Genomic DNA, 25,084 nt, shown 5'->3' with positions numbered 1-25,084 from the left:
GATGTTTGCCTCCAGTATAGACTCTTTTATCTTATTTTGCCTGCAAAATGACTCAAATAACGTTCCATCGGAAAACTCAGCTGCTGGTCTAGCTACCTATCAGGACCTGTATGTTTATTATAGAATTTGTTTTTGTTCTTTGTGGGAGGTTAAGTTCAAATCCTACAAATATGCCTTTTTAAGATAGTTTCAATGTCATAAACGGCTTAGTAATAGGTTTTGAAATGTTTCAACTTGCTTTTTTCATTGGAGCAAACAGTCAGTATTAGGGACCCTTCATGACTATATAAAGATTCGAATTTCTATTCCTATGTTTGTAGGCTAATAACATTCCCACGCCATTTCCTTGTTTGTGTTTAACTTGTAGCTGAGAGTGACCAATTCTACCGTTTCCTAAAGTAAGCTATTTGCCGGTCGTCTGATGATGTTTGCTACTTTCTACTAAGTCTTCTTTCAATCAAATACCTCTCTAGGCCCTGTTGAGCATTACATCGCATGTTTATATTCCAGAAGATAGGGTTATAACATGTTCATGTATCTGCTTTGATTTCATCTCATACTATACCCACCCACCCAGTATTATCAAGTTCTAAGTATTAGTGTATGTGTTACGCTGTCTCCTTTACCATGACTGGGTCTCTTACCATTTACCAAGTCTCCAGTTTGTCATTAGACTCTTAAATTGGCTGAAGTTCAAATCTGTCCACACTAGTTTGAAGTACAATAAGGTAAAGATGCCCAAGACTGACCCGTCATTAATGATAAGAGGTCTTCGCCAATAATGATGTGGCTTAGAAAGGCCTACTATGTCTTACGTGAAAGAGATTGAAAAAAGAGTATTCCAGTCACCATACATCTTAAAGACCTAGGTCTGCGATTGCAGATTTTTTTTTAATAAGAACACTTTTGTTCTCTCAAGGTAAACACAGTGTATACAGTACTTCGAACAGATAATCACATCCTCCAACCAAGAGAAAATTTGATGTTCTGGTATCTGCCCATGACAACCTTACCTTCTAGACCATGATAGGCCCACCAAATTCTCTAGACCTCTTCATATTTGCTGGGACACCCTCGTTCTGTATATATCATCTCTTCCATCTTCGCACATCAGTCCATACCTTTCTTCCAAGCTGTGATCAAAGGAGCAATAGAGGAGTTCCAATTGTTGGCTATATCCATTTTAGCCTGCAGTGTGCCTAACACCACCAGTATCCTGCCCCCAGTACCCTCCATGTCTTCCACAATCCCCAGTTTAGTGTGTCTAGGGTGTACATCAATATGCAGTTCCTCCACCTCGGAAATAGTAGAATGTATACTTGATCAATAATGTTGTATTTTTATTTATTTAGATTTATTTAGTGTTTTATAGGGGGCAAACATGACCCGTTAGGGTATCAGAGCACTCTACAAGAGTCATAGAGTTATACAAAAGGCTTAGCATCACATAGTATACATACAGTGCTGGAAATATGATGGATAGAAGGACACATATGTACAGTTTATATTTACAATTATACAAGACAGGGCCCAAAGTATCTTGGGGGGGAGACTAGGTAGTCAGGGGTGAGGCCAAAGCCGGAAGTTAAATAGGGTTTCAGTGATGGTTGATGGCAGAAGTTAAACGAGGATTTTACCCATAAGGAAGGTTTTAGCTTCCTTCTTGAAGCGTGCCAGATGATAGTGCAGGCCTATACAGTGTGGTAGAAATCCCCTCTGGACTCCGGGCGTCTAATGCATGTAGGTGAGGGGCATACCCAGGCATTCTGGATACAGTAAGGTGTAAGGTAAACATGATGGAGATATCTAAATTGAATGAGCCTAAGCCGTGCAGAGATTGTCAGAGTGCAGGCTGCCATACAAGCATCTCTCCTGTCCATCCCATCCAGGGAACGTACCCACATCCCCCACTTTGCTCGCATGGCGTCCTATTAGGCCAGGAGAATGTGTAACCAATGTTTTATTGATTTGTGAAATCCCTCATTTCCCCAGGGGACACATAGTTACTCGCCCCATGAGTAGGCTGTATTCCGGGACCTCCCCAAGCTCTTCTTGGTACTCGGAAAGAGCATGCCTGAGTTGTACACAACAAAAGAACTGGGATTTATGCATGTGGAACTAGGGCTGAAGATTCTGAAATGATTTAATGTGGTCTCTGTCCCATACATCCCTCACGCATGATATTCGGATGGGGTCCCACTCTCGGAATCCTTTGTGGTTCGCGGGATGAACCATCCAGTGACCCACCCACAGGGGAGTCTCCAGTGTAAGCCTGCGGTCCCATCCAGTTCACCACACCTCCGCCCTCCACACTTGGAACATCTCTCTGGTTAGATCTGGGAGAGGTTCTGGGACAGGCACCCCATAATGGACATTAGTTGTGATATCCAATCCAATTATGGCTATCTCTCCTCGGTATGCTGGGTCCTCCCTGCCCCCGTGTAACCTGTCATTCACTGTCAGTATGTGTGGCCCCAGTAATACAGACGGATATCTGCCATGGTAAGTCCCCCAACATATACGGCGCAGATGCATTTACCAAATGCGACTCTTGGTGGCTTTTTGTCCGATATGAACTGCCTCACAAACGGAGCCAGGGTGTTAAACCAAGTCTGAAGATTGTATAGAGGGAAGTTCTGAAGAACATAGTGCAGCCCCTGGAAAATCAACATCTTAAAGAGGGCTATCCTACCCATGAAAATAAGGGGCAACTTGTCCCATCGGGTCATGTCCTCCCAGGCCATCTGTAGCAAGGGGTGGAGGTGGAGGGTCCAGGTGAGTTCCAGTTCCTTGGGCAGCAAGCTGTGTGCTGCTGACACGTGTGTATATCCATGGTGTCTAGAATTCCATATTTTCCATACATCGCTAAGTCCCAGTTCAGTGGCCCAGTCAGACAAGCCCCTCCCTGTCCTTTCTGATGCTTCAGTGAGCCTGTACCAATCTTGGTCAGCCGTGATATAATTGAAATCTTCCCCTATATGTATGTATGTCACCCTCTGTGGTAGGGCAATTATGAGATCACTGAGCCTCAATATTGTGGACCAGGCGATGGCGGGGAGAAGTATATATATATACAAGACGAAGTTGTACTCAGAAAGACCACAATATTAATCCAATGAGAGAGAGCGGTTAAATAGAGAGGAGTAACAACGTCTGTTTTTCACTAAACACGGGCAGGAATAACGTCCCCTAAGTACAAAATGGTTTGGAAAAAACCTTCTGTGGAAGTAAAGATTAATAATTAGCAATGGTAAAATCCAGGTTTTTACGAATTGAAAATGGATAAACAAGATGCTAAACGGTCAGAGGAGATAGACTCGTTGATTGAACAGGGTATAACAACACAAAATGCATCCTCACAACAAAAGAACACATCTTTTAAGAAAACGGACACAAGGAGTAAATTACGGCAATGGGAGAAATTGAGTAAAAAAGAAATAAACAAGTGGTGGGAACTTACAACTCTCAAAAAATACTTGGAGGTACGGAGAATACCGAGAGGTTTAAGGATTTCCCTGATGCCGAGTCAGCAAAATGCAAGTAGTGATTTGCTGCAGGAATGGGGGGAACATGTACTTAATTCCTCCTTGGGCCTTATGAGTATTCTGGTAAAACATATTGAAATTGCATTGACAAAGATTAAATCAGAGTTTTTTTTTTTTTTTTTATAAATATTTTTATTTAGATTCCCCCCCCCCCCACTTTTTCTGTTGAATCCAATACATTTTTTACAGTACAGAGGTTTGATTTCAGACAGTAATACATATATAATACAACCATGTTCATACCTGAAAAAGAAAAAAGCACAAACAAAAGAAAAGAGAGAACAGAGAAATGGAGAAACAAGGCAAAACAGAATCTGAAATAGCCCATAAGGCGCCAGAAACAAGAAAACAGAGAAATATGCCAACTCCCATAATTTTTTAGTTCTTTCTGCTCTTCCACTGCTCAATAGGGAGCCAAATCTTACCCCCCAATATTCTTGCCCTTCTGCCTTTCCTATCGTAAATAGCTTTCTCCAGGTTATATATGTATAGTATCTTTGCTATCCACATCTGAAACGTCGGTGCCAATTTATCTTTCCAGGCTTTCGCAATAATAAGTCTAAAGACAGCTGTGACCAAAAACAAAAATTCTGGATGTATATTATTATCTCCTATACTGATGCCTAATATTATCAATTTGTCCGTTAATTTAACTTTTAACCCCAGAGAATTCTCCAAAAATTCCTCTATTGCCAGTTTTAAAGTATAAAGCTGTGGGCATTGTGAAAACATGTGAGAGATGTTAGCGCTCGTTGAGTTGCAGCGTGGACAAGTTATTCCGGTGTTACCCCCCCATTGTGCAATTCTAGCTGGTGTATGATATAGCGAGTATACAGTCTTGTAATGTTGGGTTTGTAATGTTGCTGAGCATAAAACAGTTCTACCTAGATCTAATGAGGCTTGAAGAGCTTCAGGATGGGCCCTTACTTGTTCCTCCCATTTATTGCTATATTTCTCCCTATCATCTGTTTTGTATAGCTGTAATTCTGCATACAATTGTCTAATTGAGCACTGTAAACTGCTCCCCAGATAATCCATTATCCTGCAACTTGTCATTCCTACTGATCCCCCCTGTTTTGTATGAAAGTAGCTTCTTACTTGTGGAGGAGTGTGGCTCAATGGTTAGAGCGGCAGACCCTGATGCAGAGTTCTGGTCCAGGACCAGGGTTCAATTCCCGCCTCGGCGGGTCTTGGGCTCATAATTCCTCAGACCTGATTTCTCGCCTCAGTGCCTATTCTAATCATGGGTCCCACGCTGCAACTCTGGGCAATAGCTTGCTTAACCTCCACACCGGCCCCAACAGCGCTGTGGATGCCTGGCTTCACCCTGGGGGTGCCCAGGAGTGGACACTTCACAGGGAAAGCCAGGAGGGGTTCCACAGCGGTATGAGTAATAGCGCCAGGAAACCGCTTGGTGACAGTGCGCTCTACAAATACCTTGACATTTACATTTACATTTATTTAAAGAAATTGTTCCCAGGTATTTTAAATCTATATTGGATATCTTGAAATAGTAAGAACCCTCCTTTCACATCCAACATGTCTCCTAGTTTCTTGATTCCTCTGCCATCCCACTCTTTCATGACGACATCCCTAAAAATCTCTGCCGGGAGCTCGCTATTCGTGTATAACCTCAAGTATCTATTATACCTTCCCAGTCCTAACTTCTTCTTGATTGCCCTCCAGATTTTGTATACTGCACTCAAAGTCTTAAATCTTGTATGTTTAAAATAGGCGAAATCCACTGTTGTAACTAAGGCATTCTCTGCCATTTTTCCCAGCAATGCTTCGTAGACGTTCTCTGGGCATGCTCCCTCATCCTGCTGATCACTTCCTCCTAAAAGCCCCTTTGAGTATTGCATAACTGCCGCCCAATAGTAAAATCTAAAATCCGGTGCCCCCCAACCACCCTTCTCCCTTGATAGTGTCAGAAATCTATACGCCCTCCGTGTCTTCCCCTGAGCCCAAATTAATCTATTCACTGTTGATTCTATTCTATTAAACCATATGCCATCAAAAAATAAGGGAATTGCTCTAAATAAGTATAAAAATTTTGGGAAAGTGACCATTTTAATAAAATTAATACGACCCATTAATGTCAGATGTAAATTATTAACCCTCTCCATATTTCTTTTAACCTTCCCTAACAGTGGTTCCATGTTAATCTCTACCAGTTTCTCTAACTCCGCAGTCACCCTGACTCCCAAGTACGTTGCTTCCGGGACTACCCTTGTGTCTACAAATGTTGAGTATCTATTCTGTACTACTTGTGTCTTCCCTCTATTTATGAGATACCCTGAGAACTTGCCAACATTTCTCGCTTCCTGCTCGATTTCTATCAGCGCCCCCTCCGGTGCTGGTGTTGTGATAGCCACATCATCTGCATAAGCAAATAGTTTGTAGTCTTTCTCATGCAATGTAACAGGGGGGATCCTGATATTATCTGTGAGTCTTCTTAAAAACAGGTCCAGATATATGGCAAATAGCAGAGGCGAGGCTGGGCAACCCTGTCTGGTCCCGCGCCCAATCTGTACCGTCTTTGAGTAGGATTTATTAATTCTTATCCTAGCAGTAGGATGTTTATAAAGTGCCTGGATTGCTGAAATAAATCCCTTTCCTATACCTGCCCATTCCATGGCTTTCCATAAATAAGCCTAAGAGACCCTGTCAAAGGCCTTCTCGGCGTCCAGAAAAATCGCCGCGACAGGGTCCCCAGAAGCCTCCGCTGCATCTAAAATAGTGATCATCTGCTTAGTATGTTGGGTAGTCCCTTTGCCGGGTATAAATCCGTGTTGTGCCGGGGATACCACACTCTCTATAACCTTGCTCAGCCTACTCGCTAATGCTTTTGAAAATATCTTAGCGTCCGCATTTAACAAAGTAATTGGCCTATATGAGCCTGGTTCTGTTGGAGGTTTATCTTTTTTTAGGATCACTATAATGTCCGCGTTGGCCCATGAGTGTGGGACTATTCTACCCCCCTGTGCCAGGCAGCAAATTGCTCACAGATCCTTACCTAACACCTCCCAAAAGGTTTTGTAGAACTCTGCAGGTATCTGGTCTTGTCCTGTTGCTTTGCCCGATGGTACATTAAATACTGCATCTCTTATCTCCTGGATCGTTAACTGCTCATCTAACTTATCCCTCTCCTCTGTGCTTAACCCAACCTGTGGCCTTTGTAATAGATATTCCCTGCTTTCTTCTTCTAGATTTCCAGTGCTTGTGTCTTGTTCATATAAGACCTCATAAAACCTCCTAAACACCTCCTGTACCTCCTCCACCTTGTTTACAATTGTCCCAGTACTATCCCTGACTTCTTTTATCTCCCCTGCTGCTAAAGTTTGTCTGGTTCTAATTGCCAGCAGATAGCCAACCCTCTCATTAAATTCGTAGCACTTCTCTTTTTTTGCTAGATAGTTCCTTGCAATCTTCTGCGCCAATGTAGTGCCTGTTTCTGCTTTCTGTGTTTCCAAAGCCAGTAAAATCTGATCAAAAGGTTCTTGCCTACTTACTGCCTCCACTAGAGCCTCTTCTAGAACCACCAAGGTTCTGATCTCCATTTCCGTTTTCTCCTTTCCCCTTTTACTTCTTGCTATTGTGTAACTTAGTGTCTCCCCTCTTATACCTGCCTTAAAGCTATCCCATACCACATCCGCTGAGGCCGAGTACCTATTCATATCCCAGAATTGTGTTATCCAAACTTTCATTCTTGTAGTATATTCCTTCTCTTTCAGCAACCCTCATTCAAATGTCCATGTGGATCTTAGTATTTCTTTGTTTTGGGGAACTGATATACTTAGGACCAACGGATTGTGGTCTGACACTATTCTGGGGAGCCGTTCTATTCTGGTTCTGCCTACAAGTGAGCTAGAAATAAAAAAGTAATCCAACCTGGCTATGGCTTTGTGTGGAGCAGAATAGAAAGTACTGCCTGTACCCACTGGATTTGCTTCCGCCCACATGTCCACCAGCGCATTATGACGAACAAAATTTTGTACAGCTCTGCATATCTTTTTTTTCCTTCCAAGGTATCTACCCCCCTTCTTATCAGTTAGGCCATCCAAACCATTAATGTTAAAGTCCCCACAGCAGATCACAGGTTCTGTCCATAATGCTAATTCCCCATCCAAAAATTCAATTAATTCAGGTTCATCATCATTTGGACCATACAGTGAAATAAGTGTACATCTCCCTTCAGTAGTTTCCATATCAAGAATTACCCATCTCCCATCACAATCCTCCTTTTTCTTCTTAACTTTCGCAGTGCCTTTTCTAGCCAATACTGCCACTCCCTTGCTTCTCCCTTCCTGTCCTGTATAAGCAAGAACCTCAAAACCCATTTGATCTAGCATAAACTTGTCCTTGACAGCTACATGTATTTCCTGTAAACAAATTATATCGATTTTCCAGAAACTTAGTAAAGCAGCCAGCTTTTGTCTTTTCTCCCCGTTATTTAGGCCACAGATATTAATCGTAATTATCCTGATTGCCATGACTCATATTTTGCTTTTACCATCACTTCAACTGCCCTCTCACCGCTGATCACACATTTTCTCTCTTCCTTATCACTTTTGCAAATCTGTACTGTATTACTACACCAGCCATCACCTGTGCTCCAACCCCCCCCTCCCCCCTTTTGTAGCCCCCCTCCCCGACTGCTGTCCCACCCCCCCTGCGACAGACAAATAGGTCACTCCTGACCTATGCGTGTCCACTGAGCATTGTAGCGTCGCCCCCCTCTCCTCCCCACTACATACCTTCTCCCCATGAAAGTTCCTACCACCCAGGCAATTGAATATCTTCCCTCCTTACTCTTTACCTTTTCGTCACTCTGTATTTCATACAGCCACAAGAAGGTGTCCCAGATGTAGGGGGCAAGATGGCCGCTGAAGCATTGTAGGTGCTAGTCGCATTTCGACCCCTCTCCAACCCATGGTTAGCACCAGGCACCTGATGGGCTTTTGAAGACAGTATGCTGCTGAGTCTTTGGAGCCAACTTGAGCGCGATAAAAGGCTGAGATCGAAGAAACAAAGCGGCGGTTTCTACATCTTTAAACGCGCTTTTACAAAAGTGAAGTCTCTGATCGCCACAGTTCTAAAGGTTATTGAGGCAGAGATGGCAACCCGCGGGAAGGATAAACAGCCTAAACTTAGCGGATTAACTAAAGAAACATGCCAGAAGGATTGGGGGAGGACCTGCACCATTCCGAAAACAAAAATGCCACCCCCCGTGAAGGACTGGGTTCTTTGGACCCAGCGGTGCCAGGGCACAACACCTGAAACCTTCGTGGGTAACCTGCTCCGGCGTACAAGTCACAGAGACACGGGACACTTCCTTCGGCGTCAAAGAGTCAAGGTTTATTTACTGCAGGGAACACAGAAGTCACAGGAAGTACATCGAGTGTAGTTCGGGGAGACTGCTTCAAATTGTATTTGTGGATCGCTCCTTTTATACAGTTTTTACCCATAGGATAACATGATACACAATAGTTTACAACCTGGTTCCCACAAGTCGCTCTCAGAGGGGTCGCTTAGATCACTTTGAAACACACAAGATCCGGAACATAAGTGCGGAAACATTTGGCGGTTCCCAACTGTAAAAACCCATCTTCCCACCATTAGCAAATTCCAATCAGCAGTAAAGTAGATCGAAATAGGAACGAAGACAGGTGCAGAGGAAGACGGAGACAGTAGGGAGATCGGAAAGGGTGTAAAAGGGGAGTGTCGAGAAGCACGAGACACAGGCATCAAAGGGACGTGCCTAATGAGATGCACGACTGAGACAATAAGCCCGTGCGGCAAGATGAGCCTCGAGCGGCGCCATCTGCCTTACAGTAGCATCCCCCTCGTCATAAAGACACTTACAAAGAACATGTGTCTTCCGCAAATATCTTGGGAGTCCCAGGGTCGCGAAGCGGACAGCGTCCGTTCGCTGGCTACTTGAGGGCAAGAGACAAAATGGATGCCGTATCTAAGATGGAACCCGTGGGTACAGATGACAAACCCACATAACAAACGAACGGTTTAAGTTAGCACAGCGAAACTGCGCACACTTACAAAACTCGTCATTTGCGGTTCATAGATACTAGACTCGACCATATTCGTGCGAGTTAAAAACACCAATTACAATTGTCACGGAACCTCAGACGCTCCTTTTGCCCTCATGTAGGCAAGCACTAGTCGGAATCATACTCGATATTCATCAGACCATCAAGATGTCGCTGTAGCATAGCTCTGTCCAACCGAGTCCCCTTGGTAACAGATGGTTGTCTCATACACGTTGTAGCACAGAGGCCACATAAGGCAGGACCACACTGCACACAAAGGCAACACGTGAACAGGAACACTACCACAACCCCGATGATCGTCAGAATCTTCCAACCCCAAGTCGACACCAGGCCCCAAAACCAACCAAGTAGCGTCCAATCCCCTACATCCACGTGTATGGATTCGGAGATCTTGTGCAACTTCGAGATGGCTTGATAGACAGTAGGAGCATTATCTGGAATGAAAATGCAACAGCTCGAATGGATCACTTTACATACCCCACCGCGATCTGCTAAGACAACATCTAAAACCATACGGTTTTGTAATGTCATAAGTCTCTCCGCCTGAAGTTCTGTGGTGATATTACCAAGGGCACTGGCAGTAATGTTAGCTGTCGATTCTACCACTCGAGTCAAATGTCTCAGGTTCCTACTATTAACCATAGGTCCCCAAAACGGGAGGAAACCCTTGAAAAAGTCTCCTGCCTCTTGACCGGCAGTATCCTCTTCGCTAATTACGCCTCGTACAACTCTAGTCTTATGATAATCGGCATCTACAGTAAACGTCGGAGGCAACAGATTTGCAACAAAACATGAGCCCATGAAGTCTGCGGGCAACCATGTATATGCACGATCATGACAGATGAAGTACGTACCCTTGGCAGCCAGAAGCACAGGGATCGGGGACATTGACAGAACGTAACTTTCAGTGCAAGCACTTACTCCAAGTGAGGCTTGCGAACCACGACCCACGATACAAAAATTACCAGTGTGGGGTACGACCCATATCGGAGGCGAGCTTTGAAGCTGCTTTTCATTAGTGAACGTACTATATTCCCCTCTATCCGGTGCCCTATAGGCTTGTACCTCTGCCTTAGGGATGAGAAAAGCATCATAGATCTCATCTTCTAAATCCTGTATTATCATCGATACCACCCACTGCCACGAGGTAGGACCCGGTTTGGGGGAACGTTCTGGAGAGGGGTGGAAACCTAGTGCGCTTCGAAGCATTGTTTGGTATGCTCGAGCTGACCCCTGGGAACTATACGGTAACACCAGATATGGAATTCCCTTACCCGTAGTATGTGGCATCAACCCACACACCCAACAATTAGTAGTGTTAACCACTAACTGATGCTGATGGAGGAGCTGGATAAAGGAATTGTTGCGGAATTCTACACGTCTAGCCTGTTCGTGTTCTGGTAACATATGAAAGGAATGAGGAGAAGCAGTAGAAGTAATGTTAGGGTAAGGAGTAGGAGTAGGGGTAGGAAGTAAGAAGTAAGACATAGTGTAATACACCCCACCCGCCAAAAATGCAGAAGCAGTTAAAAACAAAACAAACAACTGGGATACAAAACATTTCGTACGACTTAGTTTCTGCAGCTTGACTCTATATGCCTGAGCTCCTTCCAAATCATTCAGCTTCGAAAATGCCATTTCCCTACGACCGTCCGCAACGTTTCTTGACGCACTTCGTTCTGTGCAGCAATAGTCAATCCCCAGGAGTTCCTAGGAACCGACGGTCTTTAACCTAGCGTCAAGACCTACTGTCCAGAAGGAAGTACGCGCGCGGCCCTACGGCCCTCAATACACAATATGTATATATTAGCACAATAATTCAGCTGTGGAAGGAAAAAGATACAAAAATCTCAATATATGTACAAACAATTTTCAATGATACGAATGTTCAAAGTTGATCATGGGAAACGAAGATATTGCAGTTATCAATTTCAGCAAAGCAAGAAAACAATTTTATTTGTCCTTATTATGAGAACGCAAAGAATATCGATGTTTCCCGGGACGTGTCTGCTCGTCAAATAAAGGATCCGTTGAAGAGACAGCGTCCTGCTGATCAGTTTGTTGATTTGATCTTGAGTCTCTTGCTGACAAATGTTCAACAGTGGCTTTCTGCTGCGCTGAGGGTTCTCCAACAAGCTGTGCGTCGCTAAAAGGTACAAACGCCGGCAATGTTTCTGTTTCTGTTGACGCAATGCCTTTCCTTACCCACGGGTCTGCCGACAAAGGAATAGGGACTCGCTTGCAATGGGTAGCATGTACCCAATTTTTCCGCCCCTCTAGACGAACGGCAGTCCTCGTGGCCAGGAGCACCTGGTAAGGTCCGGTGAAGCGAGGGTCCAGATTGTTTTTTCGTGAAAAATTTCGGGTAACCACCCAATCTCCGGGCTGGAGCTGGTGGCCTGGACCCTCCGTCTGCGTCGGCAAGGCGTCGTAAACCTGTTGATGAATTAACCTCAGTTTAGCAGTCAAGTCATGTAAGTAATCAATCAACATCGGAAACTCAAGATCAGAGAATATTCCTGGCCTAGGAACCCCCCACACATTCGCAGGACGGCCGAACACTATTTCATAGGGACTGAGCCCTATTCGGGAGTGTACAGTCGCCCTAGTTGACAGTAATGCTAGAGGCAAAGCATCAGGCCACGAAAGTCCAGTCGTAGCTTGAATCTTCGCTAATTTTAGTTTAAGGGTGCCATTGTACCCTTCAACCAATCCAGCTGACTGGGGATGATTGGCGCTATGGAATTTCTGATTTATTCCAAGGCCCTTACACACACTCTTCATCACACTTCCAACAAACTCACTTCCGTTATCTGACCACACGACTCTAGGCATTCCATACCGAGGAAAGTATTCCTTCAGTAGGATTTTCGCAGTAGACAAAGCAGTATTGTCTTTGAGGGGATAGGCCTCGATCCATCGGGAGAATGCGCAAACCACAACCAAAACGTATTTCAGGTTATTGCATCGCTCCATATGGATGAAGTCCAATTGGATCACCTCAAAGGGATACAAAGGAGGAGCAAAACTGCCAGGGGGAGTTGGGGTTCCTTTGCCAGGATTGTACATTATACACACCATACAATTCTTCACCAAACGTTCAGCACACTTAGTAATTCCATCATTCTTCCACACATCAGCCAACAACTTGCAAATACCTTTCGCGCTAATATGTGCTAACCCATGTGCCATTTGCACAACGGCCAGTACATACGCATCAGGCAACATCCATCTTTTCTGGTCTGACAAATCAATCCAGCAACCATTCACATCCAACCTTCCCGTACTTTCTTTCCACTTCATCTTTTCAGTGTCGGTGGCCTCATTCTGAATTGCTTTCACACTCTCTATAGTATTCTCACACATACTTGATTCTGTAGGCCACCTAACCGAATTCGTCACATACATTCGAGTGCTAAGGTTCCGAGCAGTCTCCTTAGCAATCTCATCTGCAAACGCATTACCACGACCAACATCATCCGTCACTTTACGATGCGCACTACATTTAACAATTGCAACTTGAGCAGGCAAAGTCAATGCATCCAAAAGATCGTTCACAAGCTGGCCATGCTGTATTTTCGTGCCATGTGACGTCAAGAAACCACGTTCTCGCCATAATCGTCCGAAACTATGCGCTACACCGAAAGCATACTGACTATCGGTGTACACATTCACACGTTTACCTTTTGCTAATACACATGCTCTAGTAAGAGCGATCAGCTCTGCAGCTTGGGCAGAATTCTGATTCAATCTCGCAGTCTCAACAACAGTATTCAATGTCACCACAGCATAAGCAGTAGTCACATCACCATTCGGCAATTTAAAACATGACCCATCCACATACAGGATGCCATCCGGGTCTTCCAATGGGGTGTTTTTAAGGTCCACACGACCTTTTGTTTCCTCCTCTGTCCGCAAGTAACAGTCATGTTCTGTTACTGCATCTGACTCTGCACTAATTGGTAACAAAGTTGCCGGATTTAGGACATTACAACGTTTTATCTGAATGTGGCTTGCCAAGAGCGTCAATTCGTACCCAGATAACCTCGCACTCGTCAAGTGCTGAGTTTTCGTACGGTTCAAAAGAGTATCGACTGCATGCGGAACCATCACCGTAAGCATATTATCCATGACCAATCCTGCTGATTGTCGGATGGAGACCGCAGCTGCCGCAGTTGCTCTCAAACAACTCGGCAATGCTCTAGCTACTGGGTCTAAGGTCGAGGAAAAATATGCACATGGACGTTGCTTACCACCAAAAGGTTGCGTTAAGACGCTTAAAGCACAACCTTCCCTCTCGTGAACATATAACGTGAACGGTTTACTGTAATCAGGGGTACCTAACACAGGAGCCGAACACAATGAATCACGTAATTCAGAAAAACTTTTCTGACATTCTTCCGTCCATGGTAAAGGAGTCGAAACATCCTTGCACGTAAGAGCCACCAATGGTTTCGCTAGCAATGAAAAATTAGGAATCCACTGCCTGCAGTACGATGTGATACCTAGAAAGGCACGCACATCTCTCTGGGTTTGTGGCACAGCCATGCGCGCAATCGCTGCAATTCTCTCTGGGGTCAATCTCCTTCCCTCCTTTGACAATAAGTGACCTAGATAGGTTACTTCTTGACAACAATATTGGAGTTTAGAAGGTGACACCTTGTGATTTAACTCACAGAGATGTTGCAGCAACGACACTGTAGCAATTTTGCAAATGTCCTGAGTATCAGCAGCCACCAATAAGTCGTCGACGTATTGGATTAAAGCCGCACCAACCGGCAACCTAAACGCATCTAGTTGACCCTTCAAAGCTTGACTGTAAATCGATGGACTTTCACAGTAGCCCTGAGGAGCGCGTTTGAACCGGAAGCTACGTCCACCAAGAGAGAAACCGAAAAGGTCCCTGCTCTCTTCGGCAATCGGGATGCTGAAAAACGCATTTTTCAAATCAATCACCGAAAACCATGAAGCTGTAGCTGGAATCAGAGTCAGTAGCGCCGTAATGTCAGGCACAACAGGGAATTGAGGAACCACAATTTTATTCACCTCCCGTAAATCGATAACAAAACGATAAACAGGCGGTTTGGTAGGATCAGTACGTTTAAGAATGGGCAGTACAGGACTATTGCACACGTTTCCCCGAGTTTCTTCAATGACATCTTTCTCGATCAGATCATAGATGATCGCTAACAAAGCTCGTTCACCATCAAGGGAGATACGATATTGGGGAATACGTGGCAATCGCACATTCGATTTCAACTGAACAACATAAGGGGAGATATCAAGTAGGCCCACGTCATTTGGACCCGTCGCCCACAAAGATGCAGGAAGAGAACTCAATTCCGGTGGAAGCTTATCGAGGGACAAGTACATGGGAGAGACTACCCTCTCTCCTAACGTAAGCTTTACACCCGCAGGAGAACAATACAAAGTCGCATACAAGCGTTTAAGCAAATCCAGACCCAAAAGATTTTCGCCACAACCAGTAGACAAAATCAATGGAGCTTCGAGCTCACGTGGCCCAATTTTAAGGGGCAAAGGGCGCGAAACTGGATTGCTAACGGGGGCGCCAGAGAATCCAACGGAAACATTTGTTAAGCCAGACAAAGGTGCGCCAGGGAGTTTCGAATGCATGATAGAACTTTTCGCTGCACCAGTGTCCAACAGAAAAGGCTCAACGACGCCCGATGTAGCAACTGCGACGTAAGGCCCTCTCTGATCAACCGGAACTGATACCACTCCCTCTCCTTGTCTTTGGCTGTCCTAGTAATTACTATCGTCAGGTCCCTGATCGACGTAATAATCGTCTACATTGTACTGCGCAGATCGTCCTTGCGATGATCCACGTTGATCGAAACAGTTATTAGAATTTGATGAATGGTCAGAGCGATCATTCTGAGCACCACGACCTCTACCACGTGATGCGTGCTGTGCACCACCACGACCTCCTCTAGACGAATTACCACCACTACGGTCATTTAAAACAGGACAATTGAATTTAATGTGTCCCTCCTGTCTACAATAAGCACATTGATTGTACCCTAATGAAGATCTCTGAAAAGATGAATCATTACGCGGCTGCGATCGATTCGATTGCGACTGCGATCTATTCTGCTGAGGCGCATTCTGATTAGAACGCGGCGGATATGCTTGTTGTAACAACACTTTAGTTTTCAGCTCTTTCGTCTTTTTATCGGCACGGTCATTTTCCTCTTTTTCTCTATTTTCGTAATATTGTGCCGTAGCCAATATCTGAGCTGAGGTAGAAACGGCCCATGAACTTTCTGAATTTTTCAATTTATGGCTCAAGTCGGGCAATAAGTTCGATACGAACTTATCCACAAACAACCTCTGTCCACCCTCAGTACCCATATCCTGCCCACTATGATCGACGAATGTTTCCTCGAACCTCGTAAAGAAGTCTGAAACACTCTCATCTTTCTTCTGCTTACAGGCTGACAACTTGTCCCAATTTACCCTCATAGCTGGCATAAGCGTTTTCATTAATGTAATGATTCGCTGGGGAAGAAGTTCAATCAACTGATCGGGTTTAGTAGCAGCCACTTGTCCAGCGTCTGCCGCTGTAATGGCAGCCCAATCACCACCTAATTCATTCGCGTGATCTTGGTGACGAATCTTGGCCCATACCGGTTGCGGCACGACATTGCCAAACAACATGTCGATATCGGCCAGATTCATTATCGTAGCGTCTACGAGCTGCGATAATTCTTTGTAATACCCCGCAGGATTTTTGCGAGGATCAGGCAAAGTTTGTTTCACCTGAAGCACTTCCGATCGTTTCCAAGGGAGGTGTATCCACACTCTCTGGAAATGTGCTGGTATTGGAGCATTAGCATTAGTATTATCAGCGGGTACCCAAACTGGCGGAACTTCACGCATAGGATATTGGCCAGACCCATCTCGTTGTTCAATGTCCTCAACAAACAATGCATGAGGAATAGGAGCGGGACGAAGAGATAGCAACCGCTCAATAGCACGTCGGACATTAGTGTCGACTATCAGTCCAGTTGCGAACTGAAGCCGGAGTTCAGACAGGGCGGTCAGCACCTCGTCAGGCGCATTGGCCGCTATCTGATCATGTAAGAACTTGCACATTTCATCAAACACATATCTCTGAGTAGGTATGTTGAATTGATCAAACGTTTCGAGGACAACACGAGGTGGATTTCTAACAGGGTTTATCATCCAACCCATCGCCATATTGTATAGCGCAACACGTTCTCTATTACCAGGAAGCTGGCTACGTCTCTGTGGACCATCAGAACCTGCAGACCCAAAAACAGGTCCGAGCGACTGAAAGAAGTTTGTCGCAAGGGGAGAATCACGATTACGAGTAGAGGGAGAAGAGTAAGACACAGGACTAACAAGAGAAGGAGTAGAGACGTTAGCAGCAACAGGGGTTAACAACACAGGAGCAGTAGCGTGAGCAGTAGCGGGAACAGGAGTATGTGGAAGCGGAGGAGCAGTAGGAATAGAAATAGGCAAAGGAGCAGGAACAGTCGGAAGAGCAGGTGCAGGTTGAGGAACTGGTGGAGAAATAACAGGTGGAAGAACAGGTACGGCAGGGACCACAGGAGCTGCGGTACCCTGTACGTACGGAGGTGGCGACTTCATAAGATAGGACATTAAAGAATCCTCAACTGCCTCTTCCTTCTTATCCGACTCCGTAGGCAAAACAGGATAGCATTTGTCTATGGACATACGCTGTAATCTCTCAAACACTTCCTTATCCTTATCCTCCTTATCACGCTGAAACTGCTCAGCTTTCTTCACTATAGTAGCAACAGTATCTCGCTGACTACGTTTATTTTGTCTGATCTCTTTCTGTCGGGCTTCTTTGCGCCAGAACCGAAAGGCATCAAACATGGCCGGCCTTGATTTACGTTCGAACAACTTTATTTCCAAATTATCTAAGATCGACGCTTCGAAGCTACCGTGAGGTGGCCAACGAAGATCGCCGTCTTTCTTTGTATATTTGATCCAATAATCGTTAAAAGCAATCGGGCCTAGCCCATGTTTGCTATATAAGTCATATGTAGGAGTTCCAACCGGAGGTATCGGACACGAGTCCTCCAGCAGGGAATCCGCACCACAAGGTCTAAAGCAACTGAACAAAGTACTGCGACCAGGCATCTTGCACACTAGCCGAGTTTCACAAACTTCAAGGGTTACGGGATTTCGGGATTTACCAAGTCCCAGCAAAGAACTAAACCCTCGGTCTTTGGCGGCTGCAGTCGTCAAACAAATACAACAACAACAAAGTACGCTAGCAAAGTGTCACCGACAAAAACACTCACACAGCGTGTACAACAAAGACACCCGCTAAAGTGTCTACAACAAAAACACTCGCTAAAGTGTTTACAACAAAGACACTCGCTAAAGTGCCTACAACCAAGAACTCTGGGAGCGACCCACAAATACTTAACTCAAAGATCAATGGCGTCCTCAGGAAGGCCCGTCAATCGTCTCGCTATACCAAGGTCTACGCCAGGCGCCAAAACAGGTCTACAGTCAGGGCAGCAGTCCGTCGCAGCCGTTAGGAGGCGGGAATCTTCGCGGGAAAAGTCTTCGGGCCACTTATTTCGACAACAGGATCGATGAAGCGGGGTGCACCTTCCCTCGGAGATTTCACACGAAGTTCCTCACGATCGTCGGGCTTGGACCGGTACCACTGATGCAGCCCCACGTTGGGCGCCAACTGAAGGACTGGGTTCTTTGGACCCAGCGGTGCCAGGGCACAACACCTGAAACCTTCGTGGGTAACCTGCTCCGGCGTACAAGTCACAGAGACACGGGACACTTCCTTCGGCGTCAAAGAGTCAAGGTTTATTTACTGCAGGGAACACAGAAGTCACAGGAAGTACATCGAGTGTAGTTCGGGGAGACTGCTTCAAATTGTATTTGTGGATCGCTCCTTTTATACAGTTTTTACCCATAGGATAACATGATACACAATAGTTTACAACCTGGTTCCCACAAGTCGCTCTCAGAGGGGTCGCTTAGATCACTTTGAAACACACAAGATCCGGAACATAAGTGCGGAAACATTTGGCGGTTCCCAACTGTAAAAACCCATCTTCCCACCATTAGCAAATTCCAATCAGCAGTAAAGTAGATCGAAATAGGAACGAAGACAGGTGCAGAGGAAGACGGAGACAGTAGGGAGATCGGAAAGGGTGTAAAAGGGGAGTGTCGAGAAGCACGAGACACAGGCATCAAAGGGACGTGCCTAATGAGATGCACGACTGAGACAATAAGCCCGTGCGGCAAGATGAGCCTCGAGCGGCGCCATCGGCCTTACAGTAGCATCCCCCTCGTCATAAAGACACTTACAAAGAACATGTGTCTTCCGCAAATATCTTGGGAGTCCCAGGGTCGCGAAGCGGACAGCGTCCGTTCGCTGGCTACTTGAGGGCAAGAGACAAAATGGATGCCGTATCTAAGATGGAACCCGTGGGTACAGATGACAAACCCACATAACAAACGAACGGTTTAAGTTAGCACAGCGAAACTGCGCACACTTACAAAACTCGTCATTTGCGGTTCATAGATACTAGACTCGACCATATTCGTGCGAGTTAAAAACACCAATTACAATTGTCACGGAACCTCACCCGGTAAACGTTCAACACCTACAATATCTACGGCGTCTAAAGCCCAGCAGCGGAAAATGGAGAAAGCTTGCGAGAAAGACAAAGAGCTCAAGCTGGGCAAAGTCACTTGCAGCGGCAACAATAATCAAGCGGGAAGAGACTTTCCGGATAAAAAGAAAAATGATCCCACTTACCGGCAGCCCTCAATGTCAGAAGTCTTCAGCGCCAAGGCATCCCCGGGGGCTTTAGGAGCTGGCACGGCAATTCCGAAAAACACAGCAACCCCTCCACTCGACGGTACCGGCAGCAGCGTCCTCGAGGACGCAAGCGGAGGCGTTGCCAGGCAACCAGGCCAATCAGTTCTAACGCTTCCCACGGAGCACCCGTCGGCAAGCTGGTCGAATGCCGCTGGGAGAGATCCGGAGCAGGGGGGCCAGGGGAGCCACGAAGAGCGCTCAGATGCAGGAAAAGAGGTGAGAGAGACCGCTGGCGGGGCTGGAATGACGGAGGCTTTGTGCACTGGGCAAATGTTAGAAGCTCTTCAGGAGGTGGAGGCTGAGATCTTAGAGGAGCAAGCCCAACTCGTGAGAGATGCACAGAGAGACAGCGCTATGAGCCCCAGACCGCAGAGAGGGCAAAATGAGCAGGCAGACCCTGACTTTACAGAGGGAGCCGAGGGGGATGGGTTTTTCTCTGTACCCGAAGAGTCAGAATCCACGATGACAAGCAGCGAAGAGGAAAGAGCTTCATCAGACTCATGTTCAAGTTCCGGCGAAACTGGTGGCTCCAAGGGGAAAGGTACGCAAAAAAGGCGCAAGCTGACATCTAGGAAAACAGGCTCCCCTCTGAGCTCATTTAGGAGTACTCATAAAAAACTGCTATGGGACTATTCTGCTACCTCCAATATGTACAAAGAAGACGGGCAAGATGTTCAAAGCGAAGGTGGGAAGTTGGATATAATGTTTGCTACATTAAAGCAAATGCAAACAGAAGCCAGAGCTGAAAGTCGGAGGGCTAGGCACGACACCCAAAAAATTCAAGCATCAATCAGGAAAATAAACAAAAAGTTTGAGGAAGTGAAGGAGAGAGTCATAGGTGTTGAAGAGAGAACGGGCAGACTAGAGGATGAAGTTACAGACTGGCAGACAACTAGAGAAGAGCAGACGAAGATTGTTGAGGATCTACAATGGAAGGTGGAGGATTTGGAGAATCGCCAGAGGCGCAATAACGCTAGACTCCTTGGAATTGAGGAAGGGGCGGAGGGGCAAGACCCCAGAGGTTTCGTCATTAAGTTGCTAAAAGGAGCCTTCCCGGAGGTACCATGGCTTTGGGAGCAAGAAGTACAGAGAGCCCACAGGTTCCCGCTCACTGTAAAGAAAAGAAGAGATGAGGGTACAGGTATATTGCCAAGGGCTATTTTAGTATTCTTTGGAAACTTCTTAGCGAGACAAGAACTGATGGAGAAAGCCAGACCTGACTCTAGGAAGACGGTTGAAGGAATAACATTCTTTGCTAGACCAGACTTTTGTCATGTAACGGTGGAGAGGCGGTGGAGACTTAGACAATTGATCGCAGCATTTCAGAGTCTTGGCGCAGAAGCATACTTGATGTTCCCTGCAAAGCTAAAAGTTATTTCAGGTGGTAGAACTAGAATGTTCTTCTCAGAGATTAAGGCAGGAGAATTTTTAGAAGAGCTAAAAGAACAGCTAGAAGGAAGTAAACAAGAGATTATATAGAAAGGAGGGGAAAGGTAAAGAGTGAAGATTAAATCAGAGTTACAGGAACTTGAAAAGGAATTGGCAGAAACAGATATGACCCCTGAAATGACAAAAATGAAGGAGGGTTAAGAAAAATATGTGGACAAACATGAAGAAGTGGTTAAAGCCAGGAAGTAGTCCAAATTTCAAAGGGACAAAGAGGATTATGCGCAAGTACGCATTTTTACCTATGCGAGAAAATTTGACATTTTCAAACATCAAGGCCAAATGATGCACATGGCATTAAGTTCAAGCAGTGTTACATCACTCACATCCACGGAAGCCAGTGAAAGTGAGGCTGAATTGAGCGGGGCCCAACTGAAACAGGAATTTTTAAGGGTTCTTCAAGAAAGACATTGGGAACAAAATCAGGGCCAGTATCAAGCCCCGAGAGGCAGTGGGAGGGGACGCAAGTGGGCTCCAAGAGGAGCAGGACAAATAAAAACAAAAAAAGAACAAGGAGAGGCAACAGGAGAAAGTGGCTCCTAAAAGATTGGAACAAAAACCAGGAGCATGGGTCAAAAGACCTCCAAGTAAGCCCAATGCCTGTTCAACAAGAAAGTGAGGAACTATTGATAATCAATTTGTCAACCTGAAATATCACGGCAGATGAGATCTCTCTTTTAAAACATGGAATTAATTTTTGCCCTACTCAAACAATGGATATGGCCCAGACACGCATTGATCTTTATAAATATGTGAGAAAGATAAAACTGGCCAAGATTTTCTGTGAAAATCAGGAAATGGCTTATTTCACAAAAAGAAAAAAGAAAAAAAGTGAAATTGGAATGGGTAAACCATCTTTGACAACAGTGGACTTGCCAGCCCTGTTGACCCTAGTAAATCTGGATATAATGGATGATCAGAACACGATCACTGAATCCACTGCCTGCCCCCAAAAGGGGTCGGGTTTAAGTGGCAAGAAACCACCTTCACACTTTTATCCGCAGCTACCACAAGGGAATAAGATCGATTTGTTTCAAGAAGCTGTGATTCAGGATATCTATAAAATCAAAGGATCCAAATACAATGACAATCTCAAAAAAGAAGAAAGAATGACTTTGAAAAATCTGATGGAGGATGAAATGATAACAATCAAAATGGCAGACAAAGGTGGCAACATCGTCATTCAGAACACCACAGGTTATGAATCAGAAGCCCATCATCAGTTAAAAAACAAACAGTATTATAGGAAACTGGAAAAAAATCCAACACCCTTGTATAAAGAAAAATTGGATAAAAAGATTATCCAATGGGAAACTGAGAATATTATAGATAATGACGAATGAAAATACTTAACAACAGACAACCCAATAACGGCGACTGTGTATTTTCTACCTAAAGTACATAAAAATCCGAATAAACCACCAGGGCGACCTATTGTCTCCGCGAAAGGATCTTTGATGGAGCCAGTAGCAAGTTATATTGATTTTTTTTAATGCCCTTTGTGTTGAATTTGAGTTCTTCTTGGGCAGCTTTGCCGATCTGCTAATCTGGACCGAACTTCCCAGCATACCTGTATTTCATGTGCCCGGACATTATTGGAGCTCAATCCCGGCGCACCCTCTGTTTGCACCTTTTGTTGGGTTCCCTGCTCTCCCTGCTCTCCTCCCGCCGCCGCACAGCTGAAACATCATAGCGGCCGCCGTGCGGGAGTGAGCTTGCTGTGTGGGACCAGAAACACCAGAGGACACTGCGGCCGGAAGCCGCGCTACACGGAAATGCGCCAGGAGGCGCATATATTGCATCACCACTCTCCGCGTCGCGGGAGCGCCCGGGGCTAAGCCCGGGCAAAGGGCGGGCCCTCTGAGGCCCTCAGAGACCGTAGGAGACTGGGCTGGGCCCCCCCCTTATCGACGAACAATCCATGACAAAGACTCTTCGCGTAACATTGTAGTAAGCTGGTTCTTCCAAAGCATTCAACTTGGCTGTTAAAAGTGTATATTTCTTGACCTGCTTGAGATAACTTTGTTAGTGTGGTTTAAATAGGCCCCTACAGTGATTAGTGACCATCATGATGTCGTCTCTCCCTAAGGACAGGTCTTTATTGGCAGGAGGAGCTAATCGAGGTACACTTGACAACTATGTTACCAGGGCTACCACAGGAACTGATAGGGAAATCGCTCTCGCAGAGCGACGGGCTGAGAGACGTCGCTCTATTGCACTTATCAAGAACAAGCGTTCGTCTCTGGGCCCGCTACAGCTAGCGATTTCACCACTTTCTAATACTCATTGTGAAAGCGAGGGCAGTGAGGCTTCTTTTAATGATAGTATCCCGCTACTCCTGCAAGATATAACCCATCCACTAGTTGTAACCAATGACTCGATCATAAATGACTTAGCTTCTCACTGTAACTTGACACAAGAGGTAGAAGTCCTGCCGGATACTCCATCACTACGAGTAGACCCAGTCCTTAAATCCAAGGAAACTCCTAAAACCCCCCGAGCCCAAGGCCCACCACCGAAAAAAAGGAGAAAGAGGGGGAGTGCTCTACAGAAAAACAAGATTACTCATATTAACTCTTGGTACTCCAAAAGCTCTTCACCTAACGCACCTACAACACCTCCAATAGTTATTCCGTCACACCTCCCAACAAAAGACTTATCCAGCACTGATCTAATGGGTAGTATGGAACAATTAATGAGATCACTCACATTGCCATTAGTAGAAAGGCTGAAAAGAATAGCCCATCAACTGGGGAATTTAGAACAGGCTATCGGGGAAATTAAAGGGGCAATTAAGGACTTATCAAAGTCAATACCAGCGCCCCCAACCCCTGTACTACCCCCAACTACCATCGCCCAAAAAGAAACAAAAACTACTAATTTAGCTAAACCAAAACCTCTGAAACCATTGCCCCCCAAAACAGCAGGATTAAATACCAAAAATAAAGAAAAGGAGGCACAGGAAGGTGGAAAATCGAATTTCCCAGGTAATGCCCCCAAACCTAATGGCCACGAAAACATTGCTAGGGTATTTCCACCTAAAAGGCACAGAGTAGAACTGCCTCCGGAAGCAGTTCCGTTTGTCGTGGTCCTTACAGGAGTGCCAGTTTTAGAGGAGGGTAGTAGAGAAGATCAGCATCAGCTGAAAAATAAAGTTATATTTTGGCTCAGACAGAATTGTCTACTACCACTAAACATAAATGGCGAAATTCTTCATGTCAGGCGTCTCCCCTGGTTGGGACAAAGAACAAGGATATAATGGTTGACATCATTATAATAAACTTCAGAGATGACAGAGCAGTCAGACATATCGTAAATTGGTTCCCTCAAAATGGCAGTAATCCAATCACTGTACGTGACTTACTTTTACCCCAGAGGTTTAATGGCTCCGGTACCCAATTTTAGGCTCCCGCTTCATTATCAGAGCAATCATATTGGGCCCCTACTTCGACATGAGAACGCTGGTTTTGGGCCCGCATTTCAAAATCAGGAAGGTCACCCCAGGCCACTCTTTCACCACCAGGTTGATCGCTCCATGCCCGTTTATAACCGCTACGCGGCTTTAACGGGCATGGAGGGAGTTGACTGACTCCTTTCTGGGGGCACAGCAGATGATGATGCTGTTGGTTTACAAAAGGTGTCTCCAATGATTATAGAACCAACCTATAATGGTAATGCATATGTCCCCCACCCAAAGCATGCATGTTCTCAGGACACAGTGACTGACCCCGGGGCTGCGAATGACGGGCAAACTGAATCCGCACAAGGCATAGGAATGGGAGGTAAAACAGGGGAGACAAATGATGATGTGGTTAGAATAGTGTCCTGGAATATAGCCGGTTTGGCATCCAAATTCAAAAATAAAGAATGGCGCCAATATATAAGCAGGTTCCACATAATTTGCTTTCAAGAAACATGGGTGGTTGACAATAGCTACTTCCATATCCAAGGGTATAAATGTTTTTTTGTCCCCGCTAAGAAATCCAGATCAGGTAGGGCTATGGGAGGATTGTCTTTAGATGTAGATCTGAACCTCCAGGGCGGTACACAGTCAAAATATCGAGTATTAAATATCGACCTACCAAAATATCGTGTTTGAAATTTCGAAGGTGCAGAATATCGATGTCAAGAATATCGTTGGACAGAATATCGAC

The sequence above is a fragment of the Lissotriton vulgaris genome, chromosome 2_1 (genome assembly GCF_964263255.1).
Source record: "Lissotriton vulgaris chromosome 2_1, aLisVul1.2, whole genome shotgun sequence".
Classification (NCBI taxonomy): Eukaryota; Metazoa; Chordata; class Amphibia; order Caudata; family Salamandridae; genus Lissotriton; species Lissotriton vulgaris.
Note: the sequence above shows the minus strand (reverse complement) of the source record.